Here is a 15,792-nt window from a genome sequence, read left to right as displayed (position 1 = left end):
CTGGCGAGGAGCTGTGTTCCTTTGGAGGAGAAGAGGCGCTCTGATTTTTAGAATTTTCAGCTTTTCTGCTCTGGTTTCTCCCCATCTTTGTGGTTTTATCTGCCTTGTTCTTTGATGATGGTGACATACAGATGGGGTTTTGGTGTGGATGTCCTTTCTGTTTGTTAGTTTTCCTTCTAACAGTCAGGACCCTCAGCTGCAGGTCTGTTGGAGTTTGCTGGAGGTCCACTCCAGACCCTGTTTGCCTGGGTATCACCAGTGGAGGATGCAGAACAGCAGATACTGCGGAACAGCAAATGTTGCCGCCTGATCGTTTCTTTGGAAGCTTCGTCTTAGAGGGGCACCCAGCCGTATGAGATGTCAGTCTGCCCCTACTGGGAGGTGCCTCCCAGTTAGGCTACTCAGGGATCAGGGACCCACTTGAGGAGGCAGTCTGTCCGTTCTCAGGTCGCAAACTCCATGCTGGGAGAACCACTACTCTCTTCAAAGCTGTCAGACAGGGACGTTTAAGCCTGCAGAAGTTTCTGCTGCCTTTTGTTCAGCTATGCCCTGCCCCCGGAGGTGGAGTCTGCAGAGGCAGGCAGGCCTCCTTGAGCTGCGGTGGGCTCCACCCAGTTCAAGCTTCCTGGCCGCTTCGTTTACCTAGTCAAGCCTCAGCAGTGGCGAGCGCCCCTCTCCCAGCCTCGCTGCCACCTTGCAGATCGATCTCAGACTGCTGTGCTAGCAGTGAGCTAGGGTCTGTGGGTGGGGGCCCTCCCAGTCAGGTGAGGGATATAATCTCCTGGTGTGTCATTTGCTAAGACTGTTGGAAAAATGCAGTATTAGGGTGTGAGTGACCCGATTTTCCAGGTGCTATCTGTCATGGCTTCCCTTGGCTAGGAAAGGGAATTCCCCGAACTCTTGTGCTTCCCAGGTGAGGTGATGCCCTGCCCTGCTTCGGCTCACGCTCTGTGGTCTACACCCACTATTGGAAAAGCCCCAGTGAGATGAACCTGGTACCTCAGTTGGAAATGCAGAAATCACCCATCTTCTGCGTTGCTCACACTGGGAGCTGTAGACTGGAGCTGTTCCTATTTGGCCATCTTGGAACCTCCTCCTAATGATGGTGAATAATTCTTTTAATGTTTTCATGAATTCAGTTTGCTAATATTTGGTTGAGAATTTTTGCATATGCATTCATCAGGGATATTGTCTGTCCTTTTCCTTTCTCCTAGTGTTCTTGTCTGGATTTTGTATCAAGGTAATGCTGGCCTCATAAAGTGAATTTGGAAGTTGTCTCTCTGCTTTGGTTTTTTGGATGAGTTTGAGAAGACGTTAGTTCTGGTGTTAGTTCTTCTTTAAATATTTGGAAAAATTCAGTGGTAAAACTCTCTGGTCTTGAAATTTTCTTTTATGAAATGTTTTTATTATTACTAATTTCATCTTCTTAGCCATTATTTATCTGTTCACATTTTCTATTTTTTCTTGACTTGGTCTTGGTAGGTTGTATTTGTCTAGGAATTTGTTCATTTCTTCTAGATTATCCCATTTGTTGGCATATGTTTGTTCATAGTAGTTTCTTATGATTTTTAGTATTTCTGTAGCATTAGTTACAATGTCTTTTTCATTTCTTATCTTATGTAATTGAATTTTCTTTTTTTCCTGGTTAGTCTAGTGATTTCCTTAGTCTGCTGAAATTATGTATCTTTTTAAAAAACCATCTCTTAGGCCAGGCACAGTGGCTTATGCCTGTAATCTCAGCACTTTGGGAGGCTGAGGCAGGCAGATCACGAGGTAAGGAGATAAAGACCATCCTGGCTAACATGGTGAAACCCTGTCTCTACTAAAAATACAGAAAGTTAGCCAAGTGTGGTGGCACGTGCCTGTAGTCCCAGCTACTCAGGAGGCTGATGCAGGAGAATCACTTGAACCCGGGAGGCGGAGGTTGCAGTGAGCAGAGATCACACACTGCACTCCAGCCCGGGTGACAGAGCGAGACTCCATCTCAAAAACAAAAACCAAAAAACCATCTCTTAGTCTTGTGTGTTGTTTTCTATTGTTTTTATAGTCTACTTCATTTATTTCTGCTTTGATCTTTGTTATATTCTTCCTTACACTAACTTTAGGCTTACTTCTTCTTTCTCTAGTTCCTTGAGGTGTAATATTTGATTGTTTATCTGGATTATTCTTAAATGCAAGCATTTACCATTTTATACATTATATATGTTTTTTGTAAGACTGTTTCTGCTGAATCCCATAAGCTTTGATACATTGTGTTTCCATTTTTGTGTAGAGGTATTTTTTTTTACTCTTTTTTTTAAAATTTCTTTTGAGATCCTTTGGTTGTTTAGGAGCATGTTGTTTAATTTCCACCTAGTTGTGTTTCACTATTTCTTCCGTGATTGATTTCTATTTTATTGTTGCTGTGATCTGAAAAGATGCTTGGTGTGGTTTCAATTCTCTTAAATTTGGTGAAGTTTGTTTTGTGGACTAACATCATACTGAAGAATTTTCTGTGTGTGCTTGAGAAGAATGTGTATTCTGATGCTATTGGGTGGAATGTTCTGTATGTCTGTTAGGCCCATTTAGTCTAAAGTGTAATTCAAGTCAGTTGTTTCATTATTGCTTTTCTGTCTAAATGATCTGTTCACTGTTGAAAATCCAATACTAGTATAGTATTGCCGTCAGTCTGTCCCTTCAGATCATTTAATAATTGTTTTATGTATTTAGGTGGTCAGATGTTGGGTTTGTATTTATTTACAACTTATATATACTCTTGGTGAATGAATTCATTTATCATTATGTAATGATCTCTGTCTTTTTAACTAATTAATTAATTCGTATTACCAGATAAGGAGAGTGTCTTTTTTAAAACTAGTTTTTGACTTAATGTTTATTCTGTCTACATATAGCTATCTTTACTCTCTTTCATTTCCATTTTGTGTGGAATACCTTTTTCCATTCGTTCTCTTTCGATCTATGTACATCCATACTAGCACTGTGAATCTCTTACAAGCATATAGTTGAATCTTGTTTTTTCAATCCATTCAGCCTCTGTATGCCTTTTTATTGGATAATTTAATCCATTTACATTCAAGGTAATTATTGACAGTTAAGAAATTGCTACTATCATTTTAGTATTGTTTTCTGATTGTTTTGTAGGTCCTTTGGTTCTTTCTTCTTTTCTTGCTGTCTTCCTTTGTGGTTTGATGGTTTTCTGTTGTGGTATGCTTTGAATACTTTCTTTTTATATGTCATGCAACTGTTACAGTTTTTTGCTTTGTGATTACCCATGAGGCCTACACAAAATATCTTATCCTTATAGCAAGGCAGCCTTAGGGTAATAACAACTTAACTTTAATCACATGCAAAATATCTACATTTTTCATTCCATTCACACACCTTTTATGATTTTGATATCAAAATTTACTTCTTTTGGTAATTTGTATCCCTTAAAATTTTTTTGTAGGTACAATTATTTTTAATAGTTTTGTCTCTTAACTTTCATGGTAGGAATAAAATTGCTTTACACATCTCTTTTATAATGTGAGAGAATTCTGAGTATGACTCTATTACTTATAGCAACTGGGTTTTTTACTTTTTTTTTTGTTTTGTTTTTAGTTAGTGGGTTGTTCATTTTAGCTTAAAGAACTCCCATTAGTAATTCCTATAAAGTAAGCCTAGTGGTGAAGAATTCTCTCAGTTTTTGTTTATCTGGGGAAGTTTTAATTTTTCCCTTATTTTTGAAGGACAGATTTGTCAGGCAAAGTATTCTTGATTAGCAGATTTTTTCCTTCAGCACTTTGAATATATCATTCTACTCTTTTCCAGCCTGCAGGGTTTCTGCTGAGAAATATACTGAAATCCATATTGGGGCACTCTTGAATGTAGTATGTCTCCCATCTGTTGCTGCTTTAAGTATTCTTTCTTTTCTTTTAAGTTTTGATAATTTGATTATGATATGTCTTATTGTAATACTCCTCTTTGGGTAGAATTTGATGGTGATCTCCAAGTTTCCTATACCCAAATGATACCCCCTTTCATCAGATTTGGAAAACTTTCATCCATTATTTTCTTAAATATGGTTTGTAAATTTTTTCTCCCTTCTTCCTTCAGGAACTCTTATTACGTCAAGATTTGTTAAGTTTATGGTGTCCCATAATTTCCACTGGTCTGCTTCTCTCTTCCTTTCCCTTCCTTTCCTTTCCTTTCCTTTCCTTTCCTTTCCGTTCCTTTCCGTTCCCCTTTCCGTTCCGGTTCCGTTCCCTTCCGTTCCGTTCCGTTCCGTTCCGTTCCGTTCCGTTTTCCCATTTCCTTTTTTGGTTGGATAATTTCAAATGTTCTCTTGTCAGGCTCACCAATCCTTTTTTTTGAGATAAAATCTCCCTGTGCCTCCCAGGTTCAAGTGCAGTGGTGTGATCTTGGCTCACTGCAACCTCCGCTTCCTGAGTTCGAGCCATTCTCCCACCTCAGCGTCCCAAATAGCTGAGACGATGGGCTGCCGCCACCATGCCCAGCTAATTTTTGTATTTTTAGTTAGCATTACCCAACCAGACAAAGACACATCAAAAACAGAAAACTCCTGGGCAACATCTCTGTTGAATAATGATGGAAAAATCTCCAACAAAATACTAGCAAACTGAATTCACCAACACATTAGAAATATCACTGATCGTAACCAAATGAGATTTATCCCTGGGATGCAAGGATAATTCAACATACATAAATCAATCAATGTGGTACATCACATCAACAGTATGAAGGACAAAAACCAGGTGATATTTCAATTGATGCTGAAAAAGCGTTTGATAAAATTCAACATCCTTTTATGACAAAACCCTAAAAAAACTGGGTGTCTAAGGAACACACCTCAACATAATAAAAGCTGTGTATGACAGACCCATAGCTAATATCATATTGAATGGGGAAAAACTGAAAGCCTTTTCTCTAAGTACAGAAACATGACAAAGATGCTCACTTTCACCACCATAATTCAACATAGTACTGGAAGTCCTAACTAGAGCAATCAGACAAGAGAAAGAAATAAAGGACAACCAAACTGGAAAGGAAGAAGTCAAATTATCTTTGTTTGTAGATGATACAATCCTATATTTGGAAAACCTAAAGAGGCCATCAAAAACCTGTTAGGACTGATAAAAAAAATTCTGTGAAGTTACAGGATAAAAAAATCAACACACAATAATCAGTAGCATTGCTATATGCCAACAATGAACAATCTGAAAAAGAAACCAAGAAAGAAATCATATTTACAATAGTCACAGAAAAAATTAAATACCTAGGAATTAGCAAAAGAAGTGAAAGATTTCTACAATAAAAGCTATAAAACACCAATGAAAGAAATTGAAGAAGACACCAAAAACCAGAAATATATTTCATGTTCATGGATTGCAGGAATCAATATTTTAAAAATGTCCATACTACCAAAACAATCTAAAGATTCAATGCAATTTGTATCAAAATATCAACGATGTTCTTCATGGAAATAAAAAAAATCCTAAAATTTGTACAGAGCGACAAAAGATCCAGAATATCCAAAGCTATCATGAACAAAAAGAACAAAACTGGAGCAATCACATTAACTGACTTCAAATTATACTATAGAGCTATAGTCACCAAAACAGTAAGGTACTAGTATAAAAACAGACACATAGACCAATGGAACAGAACAGAGAACCCAGAAACAAATCCACACACCTACAGCGACGTCATTATTAATAAAGGTGTCAAGAACCATACACTGGGGAAAAGACAGTCTTTCAATACATGGTCTTGTGGAAACTGGATATCCATATGCAGAAAAATGAAAGTAGACCCCCATCTCTTGCCATATACAAAAATCAAATCAAAATTGATTACAGACTTAAATCAAATACCTGAAACTGTAAAACTACTACAAGAAAACATTGAGGAAACTCCAGGACATTGTATTGAGGAAATATTTCTGAGTAATACCCCACAAGCATAGGCAATCCAAACAAACAAACAACAACAACAAAAAAAATGGAGAAATGGGATTACATCAAGTTAAAAATCTTCTGCACAGCAAAGGACACAATCAGCAAAGTGAAGAGACAATCCACAGAATGGGAGAAAATATTTGCAAACTACCCGTCTGACAAGGGTTTAATAACCAGAATATACAAAGAGGTCAAACGACTTTAAAGGAAAAATACAATAATATAAAAATGGATAAAACATCTGAATAGCCATTTCTCAAAAATAAGACATGCAAGTGGGAAACAGACATATGAAAGGTGCACAACATCATTGATCACTAGAAAAATACAAATCAAAACTACAATGAGATATCATCCCATTCTGTTGAAACAACTTTTACCCAAAAGTTAGACAATATCAAATGCTGGTGAGGATATTAGGAAAAGGGAACCCTTGTACACTGTTCGTGGGAATGTACAACCACTATGGAGTTTGGTGGTTCCTCAAAAAACTAAAAGTAGAGCTACTATATGATCCATTTTACCCTCATACCTATGTTCATCAATTGTTGATTATTCTCAACTAATCATAAAGACATCAGAACATTATATTTATTATTCAGCACATAAGAATAATAGGAACTGCCTTAAGTCTTTCAATCCAAGCAGAACTGGGTCGACTCCTAGGAATATATCCAAAAGAAAGGAAATCAGTATATTGAATAGATATCTGCACTCGAGTTTATTGAAGCACCATTCACAATAGCCAAGATTTGGAAGCTACCTAAGTGTCCATCAGCAGATGAATGGGTAAAGAAAATGTGATGCCTATACACAATGGAGTACTATTCAGTCATACAAAGAATGAGATCCTGTCACTTGCAACAACATGGGTGGAAGTGGAGGTCATTATGTTAAGTGAAATAAGCCAGGCATGGAAAGACAAACTTCACATATTCTCATTTGTTTGTGGAAACTAAAAATTAAAACAATCGGACTCATGGAGGCAGAGAGTAGAAGGATGGTTACTAGAGGCTGGGAAGGGTGGTGGGGCAGGAGGTGGGTGTGGAGGAAGAGAAGATAGTTAATGGTACAAAAAATAGAAAGAAGGAATAAGACCCACTATTTGATAGCATATCAGGATGAATATAGAAAAAAATAATGTGGCTGGGTGTGGTGGCTCACGCCTGTAATCCCAGCACTTTGGGAGGCCAAGGTGGGTGGATCACTTGAGGTCAGGAGTTCAAGACCAGCCTGGCCAACGTGGTTAAACCCTGTCTCTACTAAAAGTATGAAGAAAAAAAAAAAAAAAAAGCCAGGCATGGTGGTGGAAACTTGGAATCCCAGCTACTCGGGAGGCTGAGGCAGGAGAATTACTTGAACAGAGAGGCGGAGGCTGCAGTGAGCTGAGATTGCGCCACTGCACTCCATCCTGAGTGACAGAGCGAGACTCCATCTAAAAAAATTTAATTTTATGTTTAAAAATAGCCAAAACAGTATAATTGGATTGTTTGCAACACAAAGGGTAACTGCTTAAGGTGACGGATATTACATTTAACCTGATGTGATTATTATAAATTGCATATCTGCATCAAAATGTCTCAGGTACCCCATAAATATATACACCTACTATGTACTCCCCAAAATAAAAATAACAAAAAAGAAAATGAAATAAGTGAAGTTGAACGGGTGCGTAGAGTGCAAAACAGGAAACATGAGGCAGAACCTACACCTACTCATAGTTTGGTGAGATTAAAGAACATGTGATGAAGGGAAAATTTTAGTTGCTTTCAGAGACAAGGAATAGGCATTTAAATAGAAACACAAATCAGATTCAATTCAGAATTCTCAACAGCAACACTGGGTACAAAAATACTACAATATAATTTTTCAGCATAATGAAGGAAAATAACTTTGAAAATGCACAAATCCTAAGGAAAGGTGACTTTTCAATGATTCTAGAAAAGAAAAAGAAATTGTGTTCTGATTAAATAATTTGCAGATGATATAGCATTTATATGGGATAATAAGGAGAATCATATAGAAAAGTTGCTGGTTGTGATGGTTAATACTGAGTATCAACTTGATTGGATTGAAGGATGCAAAGTATTGATCCTGGTTGTGTCTGGGGGTGTTGCCAAAAGAGATTAACATTTGAGTCAGTGGATTGGGAAAGGCAGACCCACCCTTATTCTGGGAAGGCACCATCTAATCAGCTGCCAGCACAGCTAGAATGTAAAGCAGGCAGAAAAATGTGAAAAGAGTAGACTGGGTGAGCCTCCCAGCCTCCATCTTTCTCCTGTGCTGGACGCTTCCTGCCCTCACACATCAGACTCCAAGTTCTTCAGTTTTGGGACTCAGACTGGCTCTCCTTGCTCCTCAGCTTGCAGACAGCCTATTGTGGGACTTTGTGATCCTGTGAGTTAATACTTTAAAAACTGCCATATGTATATCTATACACACACACACACACATACATATATACATATATATGGGAGTTTTTTAAGTATATGTATATATAGTTCTGTCCCTCTGGAGAACCCTGACAAATACATTGGGTATAAAATCAGCTTACAATATTTTTTGAAATTTTATTTTATTTTTATTTTAAATTCTGGGATACATGTGCAGGACGTGCAGGTGTTTTACATAGGTAAACATCTGCCATGGTGGTTTGCTGCACCTGCCAACCCATCACCTAGGCTTAAGCCCAGCATGCATTAGGCATTTTTCCTAATGATCTCCCTCCCCCAGCCCCCCAACCCCTGACAGCCACCAGTGTGTGTTGTTCCCCTCCCTGAGCCCATATGTTCTTACTGTTCAGCTCCCACTTATAAGTGAGAACATGTAGTGTTTGGTTTTCTGTTCCTGTATTAGTTTGCTGAGGATAATGGCTTCCAGCTGCATTCATGTCCTTGAAAAGGACATGATCTCATTCCTTTTTATGACTGCTTAGTATTTCATGGTGTACATGTACCACATTTTCTTTATCCAGTCTATCATTGATGGACATTTGGGTTGATTCCATGTCTTTGCTATTGTGACTAGTGCTGCAATGAATATACGTGTGCATGTATCTTTATAATAGAATGACTTATATTCCTTTGGGTATATAGCCAGTAATAGAATTGCTGTGTCAATGGTATTTTTGGTTCTAGATCTTTGAGGAATTGCCACACTGTCTTCCACAATGGTTGAACTAATTTACATTTCCGCCAACAGTGTAAAAGTGTTCCTATTTCTTTGCAACCTCTCCAGCATTTGTTGTTTCTTGACTTTTTAATAATCGCTATTCTGACTGGCATAATATGGTATCTCATTGTGGTTTTGATTAGCATTTCTCTAACGATCAGTGATGTTGAGCTTTTATTCATATATTTGTTGGTTGCATCAATGTCTTCTTTTGAAAAGTGTCTGTTCATGTCCTTTGCCGACTTTTTAATGGGGTTGTTCATTTTTTCTTGTAAATTTGTTTAAGTTCCTTGTAGACTCTGGATATTAGACCTTCGTCAGATGGATAGATTGCAAAATTTTTCTCCCACTCTGTAAATTGTGTTCACCATTCACTCTGATGATGGTTTCTTTTGCAGTGCAGAAGCTCTTTAGTTTAATTAGATCCCATTTGTCAATTTTTACTTTTGTTGCAATTGCTTTTGGTGATTTTGTCATGAAATCTTTGCCTGTGCCTATGTCCTGAATGGTATTACCTAGATTTTCTTCTAGGGTTTTTAGAGTTTTGGGTTTTACATTTATGTCTTTAATCCATCTTGAGTTAATTTTTGCACAAAGTATAAGGAAGGGGTCCAGTTTCAATTTTTTTTTTTTTTTTTTGATATGGCTAGCCAGTTCTCTCAGCATCATTGATTAATTAGGGAATCCTTTCCCCATTGCTTGTTTTTGTCAGGTTTGTTGACGATCAGATGGTTGTAGATGTACAGTATCGTTTCTGAGTTATCTATTCTGTTCCATTGGTCTATGTGTCTGTTTTTGTACCAGTACCCTGCTCTTTTGGTTACTGTAGCCCTGTAGTATAGTTTGAAGTCAGGTAGCTTAATACTTTCAGCTTTGTTCTTTTTGCTTAGGATTGTCTTGGCTATATGAGGTCTTTTTAAATTTCATATGAATTTTTAAATAGTTCCTTCTAATTCTGTGAAGAATGTCAACTTTAGTTTAATGAAAATAGCATTGAATCTATAAATTGCTTTGGGCAGTATGGCCATTTTCACGACATTGATTCTTCCTATCCATGAGCATGGAATGTTTTTCCATTTGTTTGTGTCCTCTCTGATTTTCTTGATCAGTGGTTTGTAGTTCCCCTTGAAGAGGTTCTTCACTTCCCTTGTTAGCTGTATTCGTAGGTATTCTATTGTCTTTGTAGCAATTGTGGATGGGAGTTCATTCTTCATTGGGCTCTCTGAAACTTAGTTTGGCTGGATATAAAATTCTGGGTGGGAATTTTTTTTTTTTTTTTTTAAAGAATGTTGAATATTGGCCCCCAATCTCTTCTGACTTGTAGGGTTTCTGCTGAGAGGTCGGCTGTTAGTTTGATGGGCTTCCCTTTGTAGGTGACCTGGCTTTTCTCTCTGCTGCCCTTAAAATCTTTTTCTTCATTTTGACCGTGGTGAATCTGATGATTATGTGTCTTGGGTTGGTCTTTTCATGGAGTATCTTACTGGGTATCTCTGGGTTTCCTGATAGAATATTGGCCTGCCTTGCTAGGTTGGGGAAGTTCTCCTGGATGATATCCTGAAGTGTGTTTTCCAACTTGGCTCTGTTCTCCCCATATTTTTTAGGTACCCCAATCAGTCATAGGTTTGGTCTTTTCACATAATCCCATAGTTCTTAGAAGTTTTGTTCATTATTTTAATTCTTTTTTCTCTAATCTTATCTGCCTCTCTTATTTCAGCAAGATAGTCTTCAAGCTCTGATATTCTTTCTTCTGCTTGGTCTGTTCATCTATTGATACTTGTGTTTGCATTGTGAAGTTCTTGTATTGTGTTTTTCAGCTCCATCAGGTCATTTATATTCCTCTCTAAACTGACTATTCTGGTTAACAGCTCCTGTAATGTTTTATCATGGTTCTTAGCTTCTTTACATTGGATTAAAACATACTCCTTTAGCTCAGTGAAGTTTGTTATTGCCCACCTTCTTAAGCCTACTTCCATCAATTTATCCAACTCAGCCTCAGCCCAGGTCTGTGCTCTTGCTGGATAGGTGTTGCAATCATTTGGAGGAGAAGAGGCTCTCTGGCTTTTTGAGTTTTCAGTGTTTTTGCATTGATTGTCATCTTCATGGGTTTATCTACCTTCAGTCTTTGAGGCTGCTGACTTTTGGCTGGGGTTTCTGTGGGGTCTTTTTCATTGATTTTGCTGTTGTTATTGTTGCTTTTTGTTTTTCTTTTAGAAGTCAGGCCCCCCTTCCCCAGGGCTGCTGCAGTTTGCTAGGGGTCCACTGCAGATCCTATTCACCTGGGTCCCACCTGCACCTGGAGGTATCACCAGTGGAGGCTGCAGAACAGCAAAGATGGCTGCCTGTTCCTTCCTCTGGGAGCTCCTTCCCAGAGGGACACCAACCTGATGCCGGCTGGAATGCTCCTGTATGAGGTGTCTGGAGGCCCCTGTTGGGAGGTCTCACCCAGTCTGGAGTAACAAGATTCAGGACCTGCTTAAATCAGCAGTCTGGCTGCCTCTTGGCAAAACAGGTGTGCTGCATTGGGGGAAAACTCCCTCATCCGGGCTGCCCTAACTCTTCAGAGCTAGCAGGCAGAAAAGACTAAGATGGCTGATCGGTGGAGACCACAGTGCCCCTCCTGCTAGGGGCTCATCCCAGAGAGATCAGAGTTCTGTCTATAACCCCCTGGCTGGAGATACTGAAATGACCACAGGGAGGCCCTGCCTGGTGAGGAGGCATGGGTCAGGGTCCCACTTAAAGAAGCAGCCTGGCTGTGATCTGTCACAGCCACTGCACTGTGCTGTGGGGAACTCCTCCTAGTCCAAACCGCCCTGTCTCGCTGGCACTTGCAGGGGAAAATGGCTGACTGGAGCTGCAGTGATGGTGGTCACCCCTCCCCGCCAGGAACTCAGTAGTCTTAGGCAGTTCCCAGCCTGCTGTCCTGACTGGCAGGGATTCCAAGCCCGTGGGTCTTAGCATGTGGGGTTCTGTGAGAGTGGAGCCTGCTGAGTGAGGCCTCTTGGCTCTCTGGCTTCAGCCCTTTTCCTATAGGAGTGGATAGATCTCCTGCCTCACTGGATTTCCTGGAGCTAAAATATGCAAAACACCTGCATCTCAGTGTCTGCGCAAGTGGCTGCTGACCTGAGCGGTTGCTGTGGGTCTGCACAGCTCTGTGCTTTGGACCCAAGGCCCTGGTGATGTGGGCTTACTAGGGGATCTCCTAATCTGTGGGTTGCAAAGATCTGTGGGAAAAGCGCGGTTTCCTTGGTGGGGTAGCACAATCACTCACTGCCTCCCTTGGCTGGGGGAAGGAGCTCCCTTTGCCCTGTGCAGCTCCCAGGTGGGCCCTCACTCCACCCTGTTTTTGCTCACTCTCTGTGGGTTGTGCCAACTGCCTAGTCAGTCGCAATGAGAGAACCTGGGTACCTCAGCTGAAGATGCAGAATTCACTCACCCTTTCGTTCTTCTTGGTGGGAGCCTCAGACTGGAGCTGTTTCCACTTGGCCATCATGGCACCTCCCCCACAACTTACAAAAATTAATAGCACTTCTCTGCATCAGTAATAATGAAGCATAATATACAATGAAAAGCTAAGTTACTATTCACAACAACACATATAGAAAAGTTTCTAGAAATTAATTCAACCAAAATACTCAAAACTTTATGGAGAAAATCTGAAGACTAATGGTTTTGATCATAATATGAAAAATTGGAGAATTATTTAATGTTCTTGAATGAAATGACAACTCACCTCAATAAAATTTTCAATTGCACTTTTGTTGCATTTAATAAATGTATTCTAAAATTTATGTGGAAGAATAAATGCACACAAATATCAAAATCAACCTTGAATAAGAAGAGTTAAGAAGAATGTATCTATTAGAGTCCAGTTAAGAACCATTAACATTTCTTGAAGTCATAATATCAAAAAGACACCTGTATACATATGTTTAGTTTATTGCAGCACAATTGCAAAGATATGGAACCAACCTAAGTGTCCATCAATCAATGAGTGGCTAAAGAAAATGTGGTATATATACACCGTGGAATACTACTCAGGCACAAAAAGGAATGAAATAATGTGTTTTGCAGCAACTTAGATAGAACAGGAGGGCATTATTCTAAGTGAAGTAACTCAGGAATGGAAAACCAAATACTGTTCTCACTTATAAGTGGGAGCTAAGCTATGGGGACGCAAAGGCATACATGATGGTATAATGGACTTTGGAGATTCAGAAGAGGGGAGAGTGAGAGGTGGCGAGGGATAAAAAACTATATATTGGGCCTGGTGCCTTGGCTTACGGCTGTAATTCCAGCACTTTGGGAGGCTGAGGCGAGTGGATCACCTGAGGTCAGGAGTTCAAGACCAGCCTGGGCAACATGGTGAAACCTCATCTCTACTAAAAATACAAAAATTAGCCAGGTGTGGTGGCACACGCCTGTAATCTCAGCTACTTGGGAGGCTGAGACAAGAGAATCACTTGAACCCAGGAGGTGGAGGTTGCAGTGAGCCAAGATTACACCATTGCACTCCAGCCTGGGCGACAGAGTGAGACTCATCTCAAACAAAACAAAACAAAACTCCCAAAACTATATATTGGGTGCAGTATACACTACTCAGGTGACAGCTATGCTAAAATCTCAGACTTCACCAATATACGATTCATCCGTGTAACCGAAAACCACTTGGACCCCAAGAGCTATGGAAAAAAAAAAAAAAAGAAACATTCACATTTCTAGGTTTTCAAGCAAGGGGAATTAAATACAAGAAAATGGTTACAAAAGTGTTGAGAGATTGAAGGAGCCAAAAAGGGAACAATGCTGTTCCCCAGAGATCCGTACCTGTGAGAAGCTGTTATCATCCCTAGGGCTGCAGGAGCAAAGGGAACTTGGTATTATCTAGAGTCCATAAGTGCTGCAGGGTAACTGAGGCGAGGGAGAGCCTGCTGCTGAAGCTGCCTGTGTAATATTGTCGTCGCCACTTTTCAGGAAGCCAGGAACCTATATTTTTGCAGAGCAGAAGGTGCTGATGCTGTTGGATTTGCTGCCACAGATGCCATGAATACGGTGCTATTATGTTAGCTGGCAGTCTCCTGCAGTTGTTTGCTGCTGCCACTGCCAGAGCCACAGGCTGGTTTCGAATTTCCTGCAATTCAGAGAAGAGCAGTAATGGGCAGGAATGGAACTGAGAGCCAACAGACAAAGAAATGGCACAACGAGGGAACTTTCCCTACCAGATTTAAAGACATTCTACAAAACTATAGAAAAAAAATAGCATAGTATTCATTCGAAAACAAATTGTCTTAGTGTGTTTGGGCTGCTATCACAAAAATACCATATCCTCGGTAATTTATAAACAATACAAATTTATTGCTTATAATTCTAGGGGCTGGGAAACCGGAGATTAAGGTACAAACAAATTACATGTTTGGTGAGGGCTCACCCTCTGCTTTCCAGGTGATGCCTTCTTGCTGTGTCCTCACATGGTGGCAGGGGCAAACAAGCTCCCTCTGGCCTCTTTCATAAGGACAGCAATCCTATTCATTAGGTCCCCATCCTTATGACATAATCACCTCTGAAGGGCCCTATCTCTTAATGCTATTGCACTGGGGATTAGGTTTCTGCATATGAATTTTGGTGGGACACAAACGTTCAGACCATAGCATGAATAGAGAATGGAATAGAATGGAAAGTTTTTTTTTTTTTATCTTGAGACGGAGTCTTGCTCTGTTGCCCAGGCTGGAGTGCAGTGGCGTGATCTTGGCTCACTGCAAGCTCCGCTTCCCGGGTTCACGCCATTCCCCTGCCTCAGCCTCCGAGTAGATGAACTACAGGCGCCCGCCACCACACCCGGCTAAGTTTTTGTATTTTTAGTAGAGGCAGGGTTTCACCGTGTTAGCCAGGATGGTCTCGATCTCCTGACCTCATGATTCGCCTGCCTCGGCCTCCCGAAGTGCTGGGATTACAGGTGTGAGCCAACGTGCCCAGCCTAGAATGGAAAATTTTATATACACGCACACACATGGCCACACACAAACATATTTGTATGTATATGATACTGTGATATAATAAATACAGAATTGATACTGGAACAACACAGGGTTGAACTCTGAGAGTCTCCTTAGATGTGGATTCTACTGCCTCTGCCACCCCTGAGATGGCAAGACCAGCCCCTCCTCTTCCACTTCCTCCTCAGCCTATTCAGTGTAAAGACAATGAGGATGAAGACCTCTATGAAGGTGATTTCCACTTAATGAATAGTAAGTGTACTTCCTGTTTCTTATGATTTTCTTAATATTTTCTTTTCTCTAGATTTCTCTAGATTACTTTATTGTAAGAATATAGTATATAATACTTACAATGTCAAAATAAGTATTAATTGGCTGTTTGTAAAGTTTTTGGGTAGTCAAAAGTTATATGTGGATTTTAGACTGTACAGGGGTTAGTACTCCTAACCCACATGTCGTTCAAGGGTAAACTGTATATTTTGGTCTTTTTGTCCATGTCCTGGCACAGAGCTCCTATAATGCTTGTAATTTTCTAAGTGATAAGAGAAATAGGAGCAACTCGTATTGTAATATTTGGTATTTTGTCCTTGGTTCATGAAGCATTTGCATGTCTTACAACAAATCCTTCAACCATGCCTGAGTTTATATTAGTGAGGTGATTTTTGCAAAGCCTTTAA

General features: G+C 39.9%; 1 protein-coding gene across 4 annotated transcripts in view; it reads left to right on the top strand.

The window, feature by feature from the left end:
• Positions 1–15,792, top strand: part of PATE2 (prostate and testis expressed 2) — a 100,964-nt gene that overhangs the window by 4,225 nt on the left and 80,947 nt on the right. The gene's annotated exons all lie outside the window — the stretch shown is intronic.

Source organism: Rhinopithecus bieti, unplaced genomic scaffold, assembly GCF_001698545.2.
Source record: "Rhinopithecus bieti isolate Rb0 unplaced genomic scaffold, ASM169854v2 scaffold_20150, whole genome shotgun sequence".
NCBI classification, from domain to species: domain Eukaryota; kingdom Metazoa; phylum Chordata; class Mammalia; order Primates; family Cercopithecidae; genus Rhinopithecus; species Rhinopithecus bieti.
This window is presented reverse-complemented; position numbering and strand designations above follow the sequence as displayed.